Raw genomic sequence first — 16,910 nt, 5'->3', positions numbered from 1 at the left:
TGTCTACATTCTTAGAAACAGGAGAGTGCCACCATGGTGGTGTGTAACCAGGAAACCCAGTTCAGAGAAGAAGCACATCAATTGCAAGACCAAATAGAATAAAGGAAAATAAATCTGCTCTAATTATGATATAGAAGGTATTTAGGCCCTAATTGGGCCAAGTATTTATGCACAAGCTTAATTTTAAACACATGAGTAGTCCCTTTGAATTGAGACTACACATATGCTTAAAGTTAAGTACATGCTTAAGTATGTTGCTAGATCAGGGCCTAAAAGCAAGTAAAAATCTACAGAAGGGAAAGAAATCTAAAGAAGGACCTTTTCATACTCCAGGGAGAGGCATAACGTTGAGCCAGAAGCTGGAATTACCAAATGACACAAGTAGCTTAGGTATCAGAAATGATATTTCCTCCTTGAGCCATTAGAGAAAGGAATAGTCAAGTGAAAGCAGAAGTGAAGAACCATACCAAATTTAAGGAAAAAAGAGACCATATCTTAGAATTCAGTATTCTACCTTGTTTCCATGTTGTTTAATCTCACAAAGCCCTTGTCCAAATTCATTAATATTTTTTTTAAAAGTACTAGTTGTCCCTGGAGCTTATCTGTAAAAATGTGAATGCATGAGGTTCTCTCTCCCCCTTCTTTTTGCAGTAACAAGCAGAGCTAAAGAAAAAGAAATCTACCTTAATGCTGAGCCCAACACCAATAGCTTGGGAGAAGCTTTTACCTCTCCACAATACTAACCAAAAGCAAGAATGGCCCTAAAAGCTCTTTAGGCAGATGTCTCCCACTGATTTCAATGGGTGTTAGGCTCCTAAAATACCTTTGAGAGACTGGGCCTAAAAGACTCCCATTATCATCAATGGGCTATGGATCAGGCCCTAACATCCAGCAACAGAGTAGTAATGGAAACCCTGGTCCTTCAGTTCTGAAACACAGCCATGGAATAACTTTATGTCAGCAATAGAAACAGTCTCATGTTCTTTATCAGATGTAATTATCCAGTAAGGGGCCTGATCCTGCTGCCTCTGAAATCTATGGCAAAGAAGAATCTTCCCATTTTCATAATGAAGAGCAAGTTTGGGCTGATAAATCCCACTGAAATCAGGATCTGGCCCCAAAACCGTGCGGAACAAAATCATTTAGAACATTGCTTAATTCATTAATTATAAGCAGCATTTATCTTCAGCTACAGCCAACACACGAGCCTGCAAGGAAATGTAGCTACATGTAAAGTTTCAATACCAGCTTGTTATTGTATCTGTGGTACCTAGCTGGTCCCCTATTACTGGTGTAGTCTTTCATGTGGGGGTGGGGACTTTGGGGAAGGGGTGGAATGCGGGTGAGATGAAGGCAGTGCAGGGATGGGGTGAGGGGCGGGGGGACGAGCACACACCAGGAAGAGGGGAAGTCTGCCCCTATGCTCCGTTGTGCCAGAGCTGGCAAAGGAAACAGATACCGCCTACCTGCTGCTAGAGCGGGAACCTGAAGAGGACATCTGCAGCACTGAGCACTCGAGGGGACTGCCAGGACTGCCAGTCGACGAGGGCACCACAGAGCTACTGGGTCTCCTGCTGGCTGTGTACCCCAGGGACACAGAGGAATTCCATGAGATTGAGATGCACTGCAAAGGGATAGTAGGAAGTAGCCCAGGGACACCTAGTTGTGTAGCCAGAATACTGGTCAGTGTGTTTTGACTGGATCCCTTCTGACCCAGTGGCAGAACCTTCCACCACTGTTAGGGCCATGGGCTCAGACCTGATGGAGTAAGGTGGGTCCCCCTACCTCCTGCTGCCAACCCCACCCCTGTGGTGGCAGCCTCCCCCCTCTTAGGCCAAAAGGCCTGTGTTTCATAGAATCATAGAATATTAGGGTTGGAAAAAACCTCAGGAGGTCATCTAGTCCAATCCCCGCCTCAAAGCAGGACCAACACCAACTAAATCATCCCAGCCAGGGCTTTGTCAAGCCGGACTTTATAAATCTCTAGGGATAGAGATTCCACCACCTCCCTAGGTAACCCATTCCAGTGCTCCACCACCCTCTTAGTGAAATAGTGTTTCCTAATATCCAATGTAGACGTCCCCCATTGCTTCTTGTTCTGTCATCTGCCACCACTGAGAACAGGCTAGATCCATCCTCCTTGGAACCCACCTTCAGGTAGTTGAAGGCTGCTATCAAATCCCTCCTCTTCTCTTCTGCAGACTGAATAACCCAAGTTCCCTCAGCCTCTCCTCATAAGTCATGTGCCCCAGCCTCCTAATCATTTCCGTTGCCCTCCGTTGGACTCTCCCCAATTTGTCCACATCCCTTCTGTAGTGTAGGGACCAAAACTGGACACAATACTGCAAATGTGGCCTCTTCAGTGCCAAATAGAGGGGAATAATCACATCCCTCGATCTGCTGGCAATGTTCCTACTAATACAGCACAATATGCCATTGGTCTTCTTGGCAACAAGGGCACCCTGCTGAGTCATATCCAGCTTCTCGTCCACTGTAATCCCCAAATCCTTTTCTGCTGTCTGCCTGAGTTAGGATGTCAGGCAATAGACTGTATGGTGCTCCGCCTTGCCTGAGGGCCCAAGCTCCTAGGCTGCTTAGTGCGCCACCTTGCCTGAGGGCCTGAGCCCTAAACTGTTTGTGCCTTGCCCTGCCTGGGACCAGAGCTCTGGACAATAGGCTATTCGGCTCTGTCTAGAGAGCCAGGGCCTCAGAGATTGCTAATTCCCCAGCAACCATTACCTTGATAGGGGCACAAGAGTGAGGGGGCATGGCTTCCCTTCAAGACTGACAGGGAGGGATGGCCACAACCCCCTATAGTCTCTCTCACATATCATGCAATTAACACCTCAGAACTGTTGCCCATGAAGATAAGGAGAAAACAAAGGTAAGAGTGATGCCAGTTCTAGTGATTTTATTATTGTTTGGAATTTTTCTTCAAGCCCCAGCTCCTGGAGTCATGTGAAGACATCAGAATTGCAGCTTTTACTTAAAATAAATGTTTCTAGCCTTCACGGCTGTAGAGAAGAGCATGAAAACTTAAATCCTAATCATCCAACACCACTATAAAGAGAACCCCAAACTTATTATTTGGCAGACAAAGCAAAAGCTATTCAAGGACTAGCCTACCTGAGCTAGCTTGAACCCAACTAGCCCAGGTAACAACAGCAGTGGAAACAGTGCAGCATGTTCTAGCAAGCAGAGTATGTACCCAGGGTCTGTGCTGGGCTTCTCCTACTTGTGTTGAACCCTGTGCTATGGTGTCTTCAATGCTGGTCATGCTACTTGAGCTGGCTAGCCTGGGCCCAGATTTTGCTGTGTAGACAGATTCTTTATTTTGAGACTGAAGGTTGGAGACTGATAATATTCATTAGTGATTGATCTGGTTTCATGACTAATCAAACCATAAAGCCCAGGGGTTCTGAGTTGACTCAGCCAAGGGGACAATCATATGATCAATGTGGAATGGCAGGAACTATCACGGTTCTGTAAAGCCATAATCGTGTAGAAACTCCTCTGGGAGTAATTTTACAAGCATGAGCAAAGGTAGTGAAGTTGGAGTGGGGGGGAGTGCTGTGCACAGGAGCACAATGATTGCACATTCGGTGTTTCAGGAGCAGGCCAAAAAGTTATTTTAACAGTTAAAAATCTGAGAAAAGGATGCAAGATTCTTAAGAGGGGTAAATAACCAATCTGACTGGCTAATGAACACTACCAGTAATGTGTGTTGATACCATATGTGCTGGCCACATGACCCTCTTTCGACCAGGGAAAGGAACAATAGGGGAAGGAATCCTGGGAAAGGAAATCTCAGCTCTAACAGCACAGATTGACTCAAACCATTTGGAAAACTCTCTTTAAGTTTCCCTGGTTGACTGTTTTGAAACAGAAATAGCCTTGGGATTAGCTAGCAAAGCTTTGCCCCCTGATTTAAAGGCAGATCCAGCAAATCACTTAAGCACATGCCTAACTTTAAGAGCATGTAGGCTGACCAGATAGCAAGTGTCAAAAATCAGGAGAGGAGGTAAGGGGTAATAGGTGCCTATGTGAGAAAGAGACCCCAAAATCATGACTGTCCCTATAAAATTGGGACATCTGGTCACCCTAAAAGCATGTGAAGTCCCACTGAAGTCAAGCACTCATGCTTAAAGTTAACATGTGCTTAAGTTCCTTTTGAATCAGTGCCTCATGTATGTTATCTGACATTGTATCTCAGGGTTGTGTCATTTAATATGGACCCTAGTCCTGCAATCCTTATTCCCACACCCTGCCCCTGTTAGCCCCCTCTTATAGACCCCTTAAGAATTCACTCAGTTCAAAGGTAGTTCAAACAATTCTCCCTGGGGATCCAATTGATTGAGCCCTGAGGTACATATTGGCCCTCTAGAGAGTTTAGACCCCAGCCATGAGGCACACACTAGCCCTCTAGACTCCCACCCCCTAGTTCAGTGTCTCTCTCCTGGTCATCCAAAACCCAGAAATGCACACTGTCTTCATCCCAATTTCAGCTGGACACAGCCCCTTCTCCATAGGGAACTCTCTCACTGCTTCCCAGCATCTGCCTGAAGTGTCTGCCCTTGTTCACAGGCTTTCTCAGCTGGTGATTTCCCTCTGATGATTCACGGAACTGCAGGAGCCCATTTACTATCTGCAGACATCGCTGAGGTTTCCTGGGCTTTCTGACTTGGAATCACCTGATCCCTTTTAGGTGGGGCTCACTCAGTCATCAGGGTTGATTTAGCCCCAGGTTCTCCAACCTGTGGGGCAAATTACCCTGTTATCCCTTCCTAGCCATGAAGTTAATTAAATAATTGACCGCTATAACTGGGAAAAAATGTTATACAAGGTGAAATTCACCTTGATGTGGAGAACAAGCACAAGCCTCTGCACCTCTTCAATCTCCGCTTTGATGGATGTTGTATAGTGTCTCATCTGTAGATCTCAAAGCCCAGTACACAAGAAGATAAATAGCATTGCTCTGCTTTTACGGATAGGAAAACTTAGGAAAAGAGCATTTAGGCAAGTTGACCAAGGTCACATAGAAAGTCATTGGTAGAGCCAGAAAGAATCTAGGCTTCCTGACTCTAGATCCAGTGCCCTAACTATTAAAAGAGGCTACCTCTATGGACTTATTTATATTAGACTCTTCTGGGAAATTTGCCACCACTATACCACACCCAATACAGCCCCAGTGTTGGTATCAAGAAATGAGATGAACAGACTCCTATCTCCCAGTTTTAAAGCTTCTCCTCAAGATGGTTGGCAAATAGGGTAATTTTTCCTAGAGGAAACATATTTGATTTTTTTGGTGAAAAATCAAAAATGGAAGAATTTTGAGCTGAAAACCAAAAACTTTCCACTAAAAAACAAAAGTGTATAGTCAGAAATACTACTATGGTGCTTGTGGCAGCTATAGTCGGGGTGCCTCATACACTCATTCTCCTTTGTGGTCTGGGATCCCTCACAAGACTATATGTTCCATGATGCATCATGGTCTCCCTTCTTTTCAAACCACTGTGGTGCATCCTGGGAGTCCCACAGCCACAGTGCATTGCGGGAGCTGCAGTTCACTGAGAACCTGGCCTATAGAGGAGAGCGGGGGGTATGAGGCCCCCAAAGTACAGCTGCTGTGAGATACTGTTGCGGTCTCACCCAAATAGAAGTTTTTCAAGTGTTTGGTTTTTCAACAAAAAGTTGTTTTTTTTTTCCTGAAAAGCAGACCCTTTTCACATTGTGGGGGGGGTGTCAAAATCCCAGTTTTCCCTATTTTGACAGAAAAAACTCAACCAGCTCTAGTGTAGCAAGGCATCAAGACCAGCTCAAAGCAGGGCTAGACAACATGGCTCTTAATATTGCCAGGGCCCTAAGTATCCTACACTTTCACCACAGCTATCATCAATGGAGCTGCCTGCTAGTGCAGCAGCAGGAGATGTCCCCAAAGCCAATCTGATGGTGGGCAGACTACTGCCTGTGGGCCACATCCAGCCCATGAGACCGTCCTGCCTGGCCCCTGAATTCCTGGCCTGGGAGGCTCACCCCCAGCCCTTTCCCTGCTGTCCCACCTCCCCCGCAGCTTCAGCTTGCTCACTCCACCACTGGCACAATGCTATGGGAAGCGGGGCTGTGAGCTCCTGGGGAAGCACAGCTGCAGAGCCCAGCCTGACCTGGTGCTCTGAGCTGCGTTGTGGCAGCGGCGGTGGCATGGCCCGGCTCCAGCCGGGCAGTGCGGCTGTAGAGCCGCCAGCCACCAGTGCTCCAGGCAGCGTGGTAAGAGGGCATGGAGCTGGGGGGGTTGGATAGAGGGCAGGGGAGTTCAGGGTGGTGGTTGGGGGTGTGGATAGAGGTTGGAGCCAGTCGGGGGGTGGGAATAGGGGGTTGAATGGGGGCAGAGGTCCCCAGAGGCAGTCAGGAAGGAGGTGGGGTTGGATGGGGCAGCAGGGGGCAGTCAGGGGACAGGGAGAAGAGGTGGCTGGATGGGGCAGGGGTCCTGGGGGGCTGTCAGGAATGAGAAGAGGGGCTGGATGGGGTGGTGGGGGGCAGTCAAGGGTAGGAATCTGGGGTGGTCAGGGGACAGGGAGCAGAGTGTGTGCGGATGGGGCAGGGGTCCCGGGGGGCCAGTCAGGGAATGGGGGAGGGTTGGATGGGACTGGAGTCCTGGGGGGGCGCAGATAGGAGGTGGGGGCCGGGCCATGACCCCCTCCCCTAACCGGCCCTCCGTACAATTTCCGAAACCTGATGCGGCCCTCAGGCCAAAAAGTGCCTGCCCCTGACCTATATGTACCTAAGTGAGATGCACTTGCACACAGTGCCTGTGGGCCTGAAAGCCATTGTCTGATGTGTTAGGCTCAAGGAAAGAGAAGCAGATTATACAGCTAGTTTCTCCTGTTTCCTCCTCTTCTACTTGGATGCTTTGAGTGGTCCATGCTGATAACAGACTGCTCTATAATGCAGCACATGGAAAGAAGCCAATCATTTCAGTGTAAGCATTGCATACACTGACTAACAGTAATAAATTAGCCCTGGACCCTCTGCTCAAATATTCGTTAGTGAGAAAACTGAGTGGGAGATACAGTGAAAAGAAATGTCAGCAACTCTGTTTAAGTTAGACCAGGGGTCAGCAGCCTTTTAGAAGTGGTGTGCCGAGTCTTCATTTATTCGCTCTAATTTGAGGTTTCGCTTGCCAGTAATACATTTTACTGTTTTTAGAAGGTCTCTTTCTATAGGTCTATAATATATAACTAAACTATTGTTGTATGTAAAGTAAATAAGGTTTTTTAAATGTTTAAGAAGCTTCATTTAAAATTAAATTAAAATGCAGAGCCCCCCAGATCGATGGCCAGGATGCAGGCAGTGTGAGTGCCACTGAAAATCAGCTTGTGTGCCGCCCGCAGCATGCATGCCATAGGTTGCCTGCCCCTGACCTAGATGTTAAACAATGAGTGCAGCAAATGAAAGGGGGATAAAACAGACCTTAACACAAACCACAGCGACTTGGTGCCTTTCCCCAGGCTTTGCAGCTCAGAGAAGGTTTGGGAGCTGCTGAGTCACTATGCCCAAACCACAATGCAGGTGAGTTCACAGTGGCCTCTGTGGCCTTCCTATCAATGGGCACAACTTGCCCTGTGAGCAGACCTCACAGGAGACACTGCCCTCAAATGCCCAGTGCTCTGGGGCTGCTAGTTGCTGCTGGAGGTTCTGCAGTCCAGTCACCATTCTAGGATGGTAGATTAGTGGCAGGGCTGATTCATAAGTAGCACCATGGTAGGAGTATCAGTGGATGGCCAGGGTGACAGGGCCCAGTCATGCTGGAGTGGAGACTGTACTGGGTTTCTCTCTGGTTCCCATGAACAGACTCCTATCTCCCAGTTTTAAAGCTTCTCCTCAAGATGGAGGCCCAGTGGGTGACATCTTCCCCTTCCTTGAGCCAAGGACCAGCCAGCAGGGAGAAGCAGGTGCTGAGAAGCCCACAGCACAGTCTCTAATGCCTTTCCTCAGCTTTTCCCCAAATCTGTCAATGTTATCATGCCCAAGGCCCAGCGCATACACTGCACAGGAGGGGAAGAGAACAGCCAGTGACATGAGGGCTGGAGACTGCACATCCTCCAGTGGGGAAAGTGACAAAAGAGGTAGAATTTATTTCCCTTGTTCTTGGAGTACAGAGCTTAGAGTGAGCGTGCTCAGGCTTCAGCACAGGAAAGCACCTTCTATCATAATAGTGAACCCCCCTGGCTGGGAAAGATAGGATTCAAAGGAGCATATCTGAGGCTCAATTAGAATGGGAAAAGACCTCAAGATAAATCCTAGGGACAGAGATGTTGCCATGCAGGAGGCTGAGTCTGACCTAGCCTCTGATTTAAAAGACATTACACAAAAGATGCATTTGGCACAAAAACATTTCAGTTCAGCAGAAATTTGGATCAGATTCTACAGCAAACATTTAATCCCTCCAGCACAGAGTGAGCCTCTAATCCTGTCCAGGAAAAGGGACCTTCTTTTCCCCCTCAATCCAAAGGACAGCTTGTCAAATAGTGAATGCGCATGCAGAGCTGTGGAGAGGATGTGTGACCGTGGCTGAGACGGAAGAGGAAGGAGCCCTATGTCCGGATTATCCCTGCACCAGAGGTAATGATGATTATCAGCGAGTTCAAGGAAACCCAAACTCCTTTTGGGAAGGCTCTTTGAAAACCCAGACTGACTCCCCATGTCCTAGAGCCTGAATTGTCCCCACAGAACCAGGGCTGGAGTAAAAATATGTGGGCCTGGCACCAAGCATATTTGTGGGCCCCCACAGGGACAATGGAGCATGGTGTGGGGAGGTCAGTCCCCAGAGCAAGGGGCCAGCCGGGGCAATGGGGCATGGCAGGAGTGGCCCCACTCTGCCCAGCCCAGCGTGAGGGCACTATTTACAAACTGGCAGTTGCCAGACACACAGTGGCCTGCCCAGCCATGCGCTGCCAGCATGCCTCTTTCCCTTGGGGGGTTGGCCTATGCTGTGCCACACAACCCCCCCTCCACCCAAAACCCTATAGGTTCCAATTCCATGGGTGCTCCAGGGCTGGAGCACCCATAGAAAATAAATAATGGGTGCTCAGCACCCACTGGCAGCTCTGCCGATCAGATCCTCCCCCTTGTCCCCAGCGCCTCCTGCCTGCTGCTGATCAGCTGTTCAGCAGCAGGCAGGAGGCGCTGTGGGGGAGGGGAGGAGAAGGGCAGGAAGAGGTGGGGGCACTCTGGGCAGGGTGTGGAATGGGGCAGGAAGAGGCAGAGGTGGAGTGGGGGCAGGAAGTGGTGGGTGGCAGGGCCTTGGGGGAAAGGGTGGAGTGGGGATGGGGCTTGGGACAGAGCTGAGGTCAAGCACCTGTGGGGAAATCAGAAATTCAGCACCTCTGCAACACCATCCCCCTGACTCCCTATGGCCAGAGCCTCCCTAGAATTCCCCCACAAAGGCAGAGAACCCTGCAGGATGAGACAAGCAAGTGGTGGGCAGGAGGAAGCCAGCAAGCGGAGCAGGTCGGGGCCCCTTCTGAGCATGGGCCTGGCTCCATGGTGCCACTGGTGCCTTTGTAAACCCAGCACGGCATAGAACATGTCATTTTCACATATTTGAAGAGCTTCTGTGACTAGAATTTCGCTGTTCCTCACCTGGCGTGGGGTGGGGGAGGGTTGGTCAGGGCATGCAGGGATTTTGGCCACACATTCCAAGGAGACTAGACAAAAGAAAAGCAGAGACCTATGGTCACTCCTGGGCAAGAAGTATGGTGTGACACCCCTACAGACAACTTGCCAAAGCCAGAGCCCAGCCTGAATCCTCCCAGCCTCTGGCCCAATCTTTAGCTACTGTAACAGGCATCCCAGAGCTACACTGATTGACATCAGATGAGGATCTGACCCCATGTGTGTCACATGAGCTATAGTGATTGGCACCAGTGGAAGAGCTAGCCCATTAACATCAGTGGAGCCAGGGTGATTTATACCAGGGGCCCACTGATGTCAGCTGAGCTGTGCTGATTTATATCAGCAGAAAATCAAGCCCATCAAATTAAATGTGGCTGCCCCAAATTTACACCGTCTGAGGTCCTGGCCCTACACAGTAGCTTTACCTTCTCTTTCCCATTTTGCACTCCCATGTAACATATTTCCCTGTCCTCCATAACGCCAGAGCACTCACCACAAGAGACAAAGCAGTTGTCATAAACAGATTGTTAAGGGTTGTACCTGTAAAGGGTTACAAGCAGGGAACGGGACACTTGACCAGAAGACCAATCAGAAAACAAGATACTTCTAAATTTGGGCGGAGGGAAGCTTTTGTGTGTGTTCTTTGTCCGTTGTGTGTTCTTCTCTCGGAGGGTCTGAGAGAGACCAGACATTACTACAGGCTCTCTAAGTTTCTTTTCTAATAGTAAGTAAAAACAGGCGGTTTAGGGTTTTTGATTGTTTTACACTATTTGCAATTGTGGATCTGGTTGGTTAACTTTTATATGTGTAGTTGCTGGGAATATTTTGATTTGTATTGGTACTGGGGGGAAAGTCTCTTTCTGGTGTCTGTAAGCTATAGGACCCTGTAATATTTACATCTTGAAGTTACAGAGATAATTCTTTACTTTTTCCTTTCTTTTATTAAAAGGTTTCTTTTTAGAGAACCTGATTGATTTTTTTTCTTGTCTCCCTTGTTTTATTCCAGGGGATTGGGATAACTCACCAGGACGGGTGGGGGAGACGGGAGGGGGGAGAGAGAGAATCTCTCTCTGTTTTCCTTGAATCTGTTTACCTCTTTGTGGAAGGGAAGGGAGATGCTTTCTCTGTACAGTGATTTAAGAGGTTGGATCAGTATCTCTCAGGATAGCCAGGGAGGGAAATTCTGGGAGGGGGAAAGGTGGGGGAATGGTTTATTTCTCCTTGTTTTAAGAATCCAAGGGATCTGGGTTCTTGGGGTCCCCAGGGAAGGTTGGGGAGGTCAGAGTGCCCCAAAACACTATATTTTTGGGTGGTGGCAGTGCTATCAGATCTAAGCTGGTAATTAAGCTTAGAGGATTCAGGTGCTAATATCTCATTTTCTGAACTCTAAGGTGAGAAGGAATGAGAAGAAATGCTATGACAGCAGTGCAGCTTTCTTATTAGCTCAACTCAAACCACAGACTTTGTCCTGAGCTCACATGATTTTGCTCCCACATCTTTGGCCTAAATGAAGTAAGTGATGAGTCACAAAGGTTCAAATGTAGCTCAAGTCTAGCAATTGTCATCCATAGATCTCAAAGCACTTTACAGAGCTCAGTGTCATTATCACCATTCTACAGACAGGGAAACTGAGGCACAGAAAGACATGACTTGCCCGTCACCCAGCAAGCCAGCATCAAAGCATGGCCTCCTGAGTCCCAGTGCAGTGTTCCAGCCACTAGGTAATTTACACTGAGTGGACATGTAGGTAAATTAAACACACTAACTAACACAATGAGTCTTAGGCCTCATACCGCCATCTAGGGTAAAATCCTGGCCCCACCAAAGTCAATGAGAGTTGTGCCATCAGTGGATGCAGGATTTCATCCACTGGCACAACTGCCGGGGAGATGAAGAGTTCAGAATATTTAGACAGATATTTCTAGCAGTCTAATGAGTTTCCATGGGATTTCATAGGGATTAAAGCATCCCAAGAAGGAATCCCAACCTCTTCCAAAAAGGAAACGGAACCATATCATGAATTAATAACACTTCATATTCCACTGATACTTTAGCATTTGTATTTTTCTACAGGCTGAGTTACTCTGAGTTTCCCCTTTATCCTAGAAGTTATTTGAATAGGAGCATTATATATGAAGATTATGATGCTGCACTCCATATATTTTATGGAAATGTGCTTATGAATGTGAATATGACGTAACTGGAATATGCTTTCTGCAAAAGGTCTCTTGTAAGGTATCATAACAAAGGTTTTAACCTACTGAATATATTCCTCCTATTTGTATGCATGTATCATTCTTGCATCTGAAGCTAGAAATATGGAGTATAACTCTGAGGTCCTATTGTAATTATGCAAAGTGTGGGCCATTAATCGTGGTTTAAAATCTTGATGGCTCCCATTGACTAGGACAGTTGGTTGTAAATGGTTTATTTACGTGAAAACCTTCCTGTATATATGCGGGCCAACCCAAGAAGAATGGAGACTGGGATCTTACAGTGACATGTGAGCATGTCACATGATACTGGAATCCATCTTAATTCTTGTACTTTTCCATTGATGAGGCAGGGGTGGAGAGAAGCACAGACAAAAGATTCCCGCCTTGTGCCAAAGCTATAAAAGGGGGTGGAGCAGGACAAACGGGGCTGCCAGTCATGAGAAAACCCCTGCTTACCACCTGAGATGTCTGCTGGAACTAACAATGACTGTACCAGGGGAAAGGATTGGGCCCAGACTAGGAAGGAGTCTAGTCTGTGAAAGAAGCTAATTGGAACATCTTTGAGGGTGAGATATTACCTGTAATCATTTTCTTAACTGATTGTATTAGGCTTAGACTTGCCTGTTTTGTTTTATTTAGCTTGGTAACTTACTTTGTACTGTGTTATTACATGAAACCACTTAAATCATATTTTTACACTTAATAAAATCACTTTTGTTTATTAATAAACCCAGAGTAAGTGATTAATACCTGGGGGAGCAAACAGCTGTGCATATCTTTCTATCAGTGATAAAGAGAGTGAACAATTTACGAATTTACCCTGTATAAGCTTTATACAGAGTAAAACAGATTTATTTGGGGTTTGGATCCCATTGAGAGCTGGGTGTCTGGGTGCTGGGGACAGGTAACCTGCTGAGCTGTTTTTAGTTAAAGTCTGCAGCTTTGGGGGCATGGCCCAGACCCTGGGTCTGTGTTGCAGCAGACTAGTGTGTCTAGCTCAACAAGGCAGGGTTCTGGAGTCCCAAGCTGGCAGGGAAAATGGGCTCAGAGGTAATTTCAGCACATCAGTCGACAGTCCCAAGGGGATCTCTGTGACCGAACCCGTCACAGAGGTCATTGGCTTCATTGTTTTAGTAGTGAAGAACAAAACACAGTAAATTAAATATGAGTGTCAGCATATTTTGCATGCTTGGGAATGTTGGTATGAATGAGAGAAGAGGCTTTGTTTGACTTCTACAATTTAGGGACATGGCATTTGCCAACTCTGATCAGGCCACTGGTCTACCCAGTCCAATAGCCCATCACCAACAGTGACCTATGGGATAATGTGCTCCCCAGGGAAAGTTTCCTCCTAACTGCCAATGGCTAGAGTCTGAAATAGAAGCACAAAGAGGTGAAGTGACTTGGCTACACTTGGATCTCAAGTGGTGCTTCGAGGTGCTACTATAATACAAATAGCAAAAAACAATAATAACATGGGCAGAGTTATTGCTGAGCAGGGCGTTCCTTGAGCTTTGCCATGCAGTGACATTGTCAGCCAGTCTTCAGCTGGCATTTGACAGACATTATCATATGTGCAGATCAGGCACAGTGGGAGCCTGTAACACACTTTCACCAGTGGGTTACATAGCCACAGAATCTTCTCAGCGCATGAGCATTCTCTTGTACAGTAGGAGAAATTAGTAAAAAACAAAAACAAACTGCAAAGCCAAGGTGAACTGAGCTGACATCCACAGGGCAAATACCACAGTATATTGTCCAAATGAGCTGATGACAGTCATAGAATCATAGAATCTCAGGGTTGGAAGGGACCTCAAGAGGTCATCTTGTCCAACCCCCTGCTCAATGCAGGACCAATCTCCAACTAAATCATCCCAGCCAGGGCTTTGTCAAGCCTGACCTTAAAAACCTCTAAGGAAGGAGATTCCACCACCTCCCTAGGTAACCCATTCTAGTGCTGCACCACTCTCTGAGTGAAAAAGTTTTTCCTAATATCCAACCTAAACCTCCCACATTGCAGCCTGAGACCATTACTCCTTGTTCTGTCATCTGCTAACACTAAGAACAGTCTAGATCCATCCTCTTTGGAACCCCCTTTCAGGTAGTTGAAAGCAGCTATCAAATCCCCCCTCATTCTTCTCTTCTGCAGACTAAATAATCCCAGTTCCCTCAGCCTCTCCTCATAAGTCATGTGCTCCAGCGCCCTAATCATTTTTGTTGCCCTCTGCTGGACTCTTTCCACTTTTTCCACATCCTTCTTGTAGAGTGGGGCCCAAAACTGGACACAATACTCCAGATGAGGCCTCACTAATGCTGAATAGAGGGGAATGATCATGTCCCTAGATCTGCTGGCAATGCTCCTACTTATACAGCCCAAAATGCCATTAGCCTTCTTGGCAACAAGAGCACACTGTTAACTCATATCCAGCTTCTCATCCACTGTAACCCCTAGGTCCTTTTCTGCACAACTGCTGCCTAGCCACTCGGTCCCTAGTCTGTAGCAGTGCATGGGATTCTTCCATCCTAAGTGCAGGACTCTGCACTTGTCCTTGTTGAACCTCATCAGATTTCTTTTGGCTGAATCCTCTAATTTGTCTAGGTCCCTCTGTATCCTATCTCTACCCTCCAGCATATCTACCACTCTTCCCAGTTTAGTGTCTTCTGCAAACTTGCTGAGGGTGCAATCCACGCCATCCTCCAGATCATTAATGAAGATATTGAACAAATCTGGCCCAGGATTGACCTTTGGGGCACGCCACTTGATACTGGCTGCCAACTAAAATTCAATAAAATGTTTTTAGAGTGAGAGTCCCTAGTATTGTCTACAGCTGTCTGGCTGGACAGTAATCTAGAGCAAGATCTAGAGGCCCGAAGATTCATTTAGATAGCAATCTAAACACCTATCTGGACATTTATGGGATCATAGAATCATAGAATATCTGGGTTGGAAGGGCCCTCAGGAGGTCATCTAGTCCAACCCCTGCTCAAAGCAGGACAAATTCCCATCTAAATCATCCCAACCAGGGCTTTGTCAAGCCTGACCTTAAAAACCTCTAAGGAAGGAGATTCCACCACTTCCGTAGGTAACCCATTCCAGTGCTTCATCACCCTCCTAGTGAAAAAGTTTTTCCTAATATCCAACCTAAACCTCCCCCACTGCAACTTGAGACCATTACTCCTTGTTCTGTCCTCTGCTACCACTGAGAATAGTCTAGATCCATGCTCTTTGGAACCCCCTTTCAGGTAGTTGAAAGCAGCTATCAAATCCCCCCTCATTCTTCTCTTCTGCAGACTAAACAATCCCAGTTCCCTCAGCCTCTCCTCATAAGTCATGTGTTCCAGCCCCCTAATCATTTTTGTTGCCCTCCGCTGGACTCTCCAATTTTTCCACATCCTTCTTATAGTGGCTACAGTTAATGAGAAGGAACTAGAGCTAGAGATGTATGAGGTATTTTTAAGAGAGATCACCTGAACTGGAATTGGTTTCATTAGGATTTCTCCCCGAGGAAAGCCCTCCTAAACTACAAGCGACAGCACTTCCTTAGCAGAAGACAAATGTGCCAGAATGCTAGGTTCTGATGGGCTGATGAAGAAACAATGGTACACAAGGGTAACCCTTTGCACCAAAGGGCTGTGATTGGGGGCTAGCTGCAGGACTCGGTAAATATGGATTTCCGGGTGTTATATCTGAGTGCTCTGGTAATCCATGGCCATCTACACAAAGTCCAGCACACAGCCGACAAAACAGTTCCTTACACATGGATTATTATGGCATTAAACTACACTCATGCTGGATATCAGGGACATTACACAGGGGTTCTCAGACCAAACTTTTTGGTGGCCTCAGGGTATGGTCACCAACTCTTGCTGGTGGCCATGCTGACAATTTTTCCTAAAATACTTGATATCTTAGGAAAAATAAATATGCACATATACATGACCAAATCATTGTAATTCATATATTCTAGCTAGTAAGTCTGTTGTGAAGAGTGATATTAACAAACATATAAGTATTACTTTTCATAGAGGATTTACTCAGTCTGGGCAAGCCTGGGGACAAATTAAGCCCTGGATGGGGGGCCAGGCGAGGCCCGAAGCCCCACGATCAGAGATTGGAGCCTGCTGCTTCACAGTTGGAGCCTGAAGCCTGAGTCCCACTGCCCCTGGGAAGGGGGGAAACTGATTGGTTGCCTGCTCTTCAAGCATTGTGCCCCAGGTGTCTTCGGGGGGGACAGAGTCAACCCCTGCTGGTGGCCCCAGCAACCAACCCCAAGGTGGTACATCCAGGCGCACCAGGGAGGGGCCAGTACTTGCACACACACACCCCCAGTCACACCCAGGAGGCTGTGGCCACAAGAAAAGTCCCTGGTGGCCACGTGCCGGTGGCTGCATTTGAGAAATGCTGACATAGGAGCTCGTTCTTTACTCCTCCCCAATTCCTGTAAACAATTATGCATGTGCTTAACTTTATTCCCATGCATAGTTCCTCTAACCTCAAGAGTCTGGTGGATCATGACCTAAGTCACAACTGTATTATACTTTCCTGCCCACCCAATCCTCTGTTTGGGCATGAGTAGCAGATAGAGATGATGAAAGGTGGTTTAGAAGTAATCGGCTTAATCAAGAAGTAATGGGCTTAATCTGCAGCAAGGAAAATCTAGATTAGATATTAGGAAAACCTTTCTACTGATAACGGTTAGTTAAACTCTGGAACAGGCTCCCAAGGGTCGTTGTGGAATCCCCATCATTGGAGGCTTTTAAGTACAAGTTGGATAAACCCGTCAGAGACGCTCTAGGTTTATTTGGTCCTGCCTCAGCACAGGGGCTGGACTAGATGCCGTCTCAGGTACCTTCCAGCCTCACATTTCTATGACTACCAGAGCCTGTAAGCAGAGCTCCCTTTACCTGCCTGCTGAACCCATAACTGCATTCATGCACTGAATTCCCCCCTCTCTGGGGTTTTCACTTCTTTGAGCAGTCCCCTATTTTTCTCAGTTTTAAGCCCTGCCGTCTCCCATCTCC

The sequence above is a fragment of the Gopherus flavomarginatus genome, chromosome 9, assembly GCF_025201925.1.
Source record: "Gopherus flavomarginatus isolate rGopFla2 chromosome 9, rGopFla2.mat.asm, whole genome shotgun sequence".
NCBI lineage: Eukaryota > Metazoa > Chordata > Testudines > Testudinidae > Gopherus > Gopherus flavomarginatus.
This window is presented reverse-complemented; position numbering follows the sequence as displayed.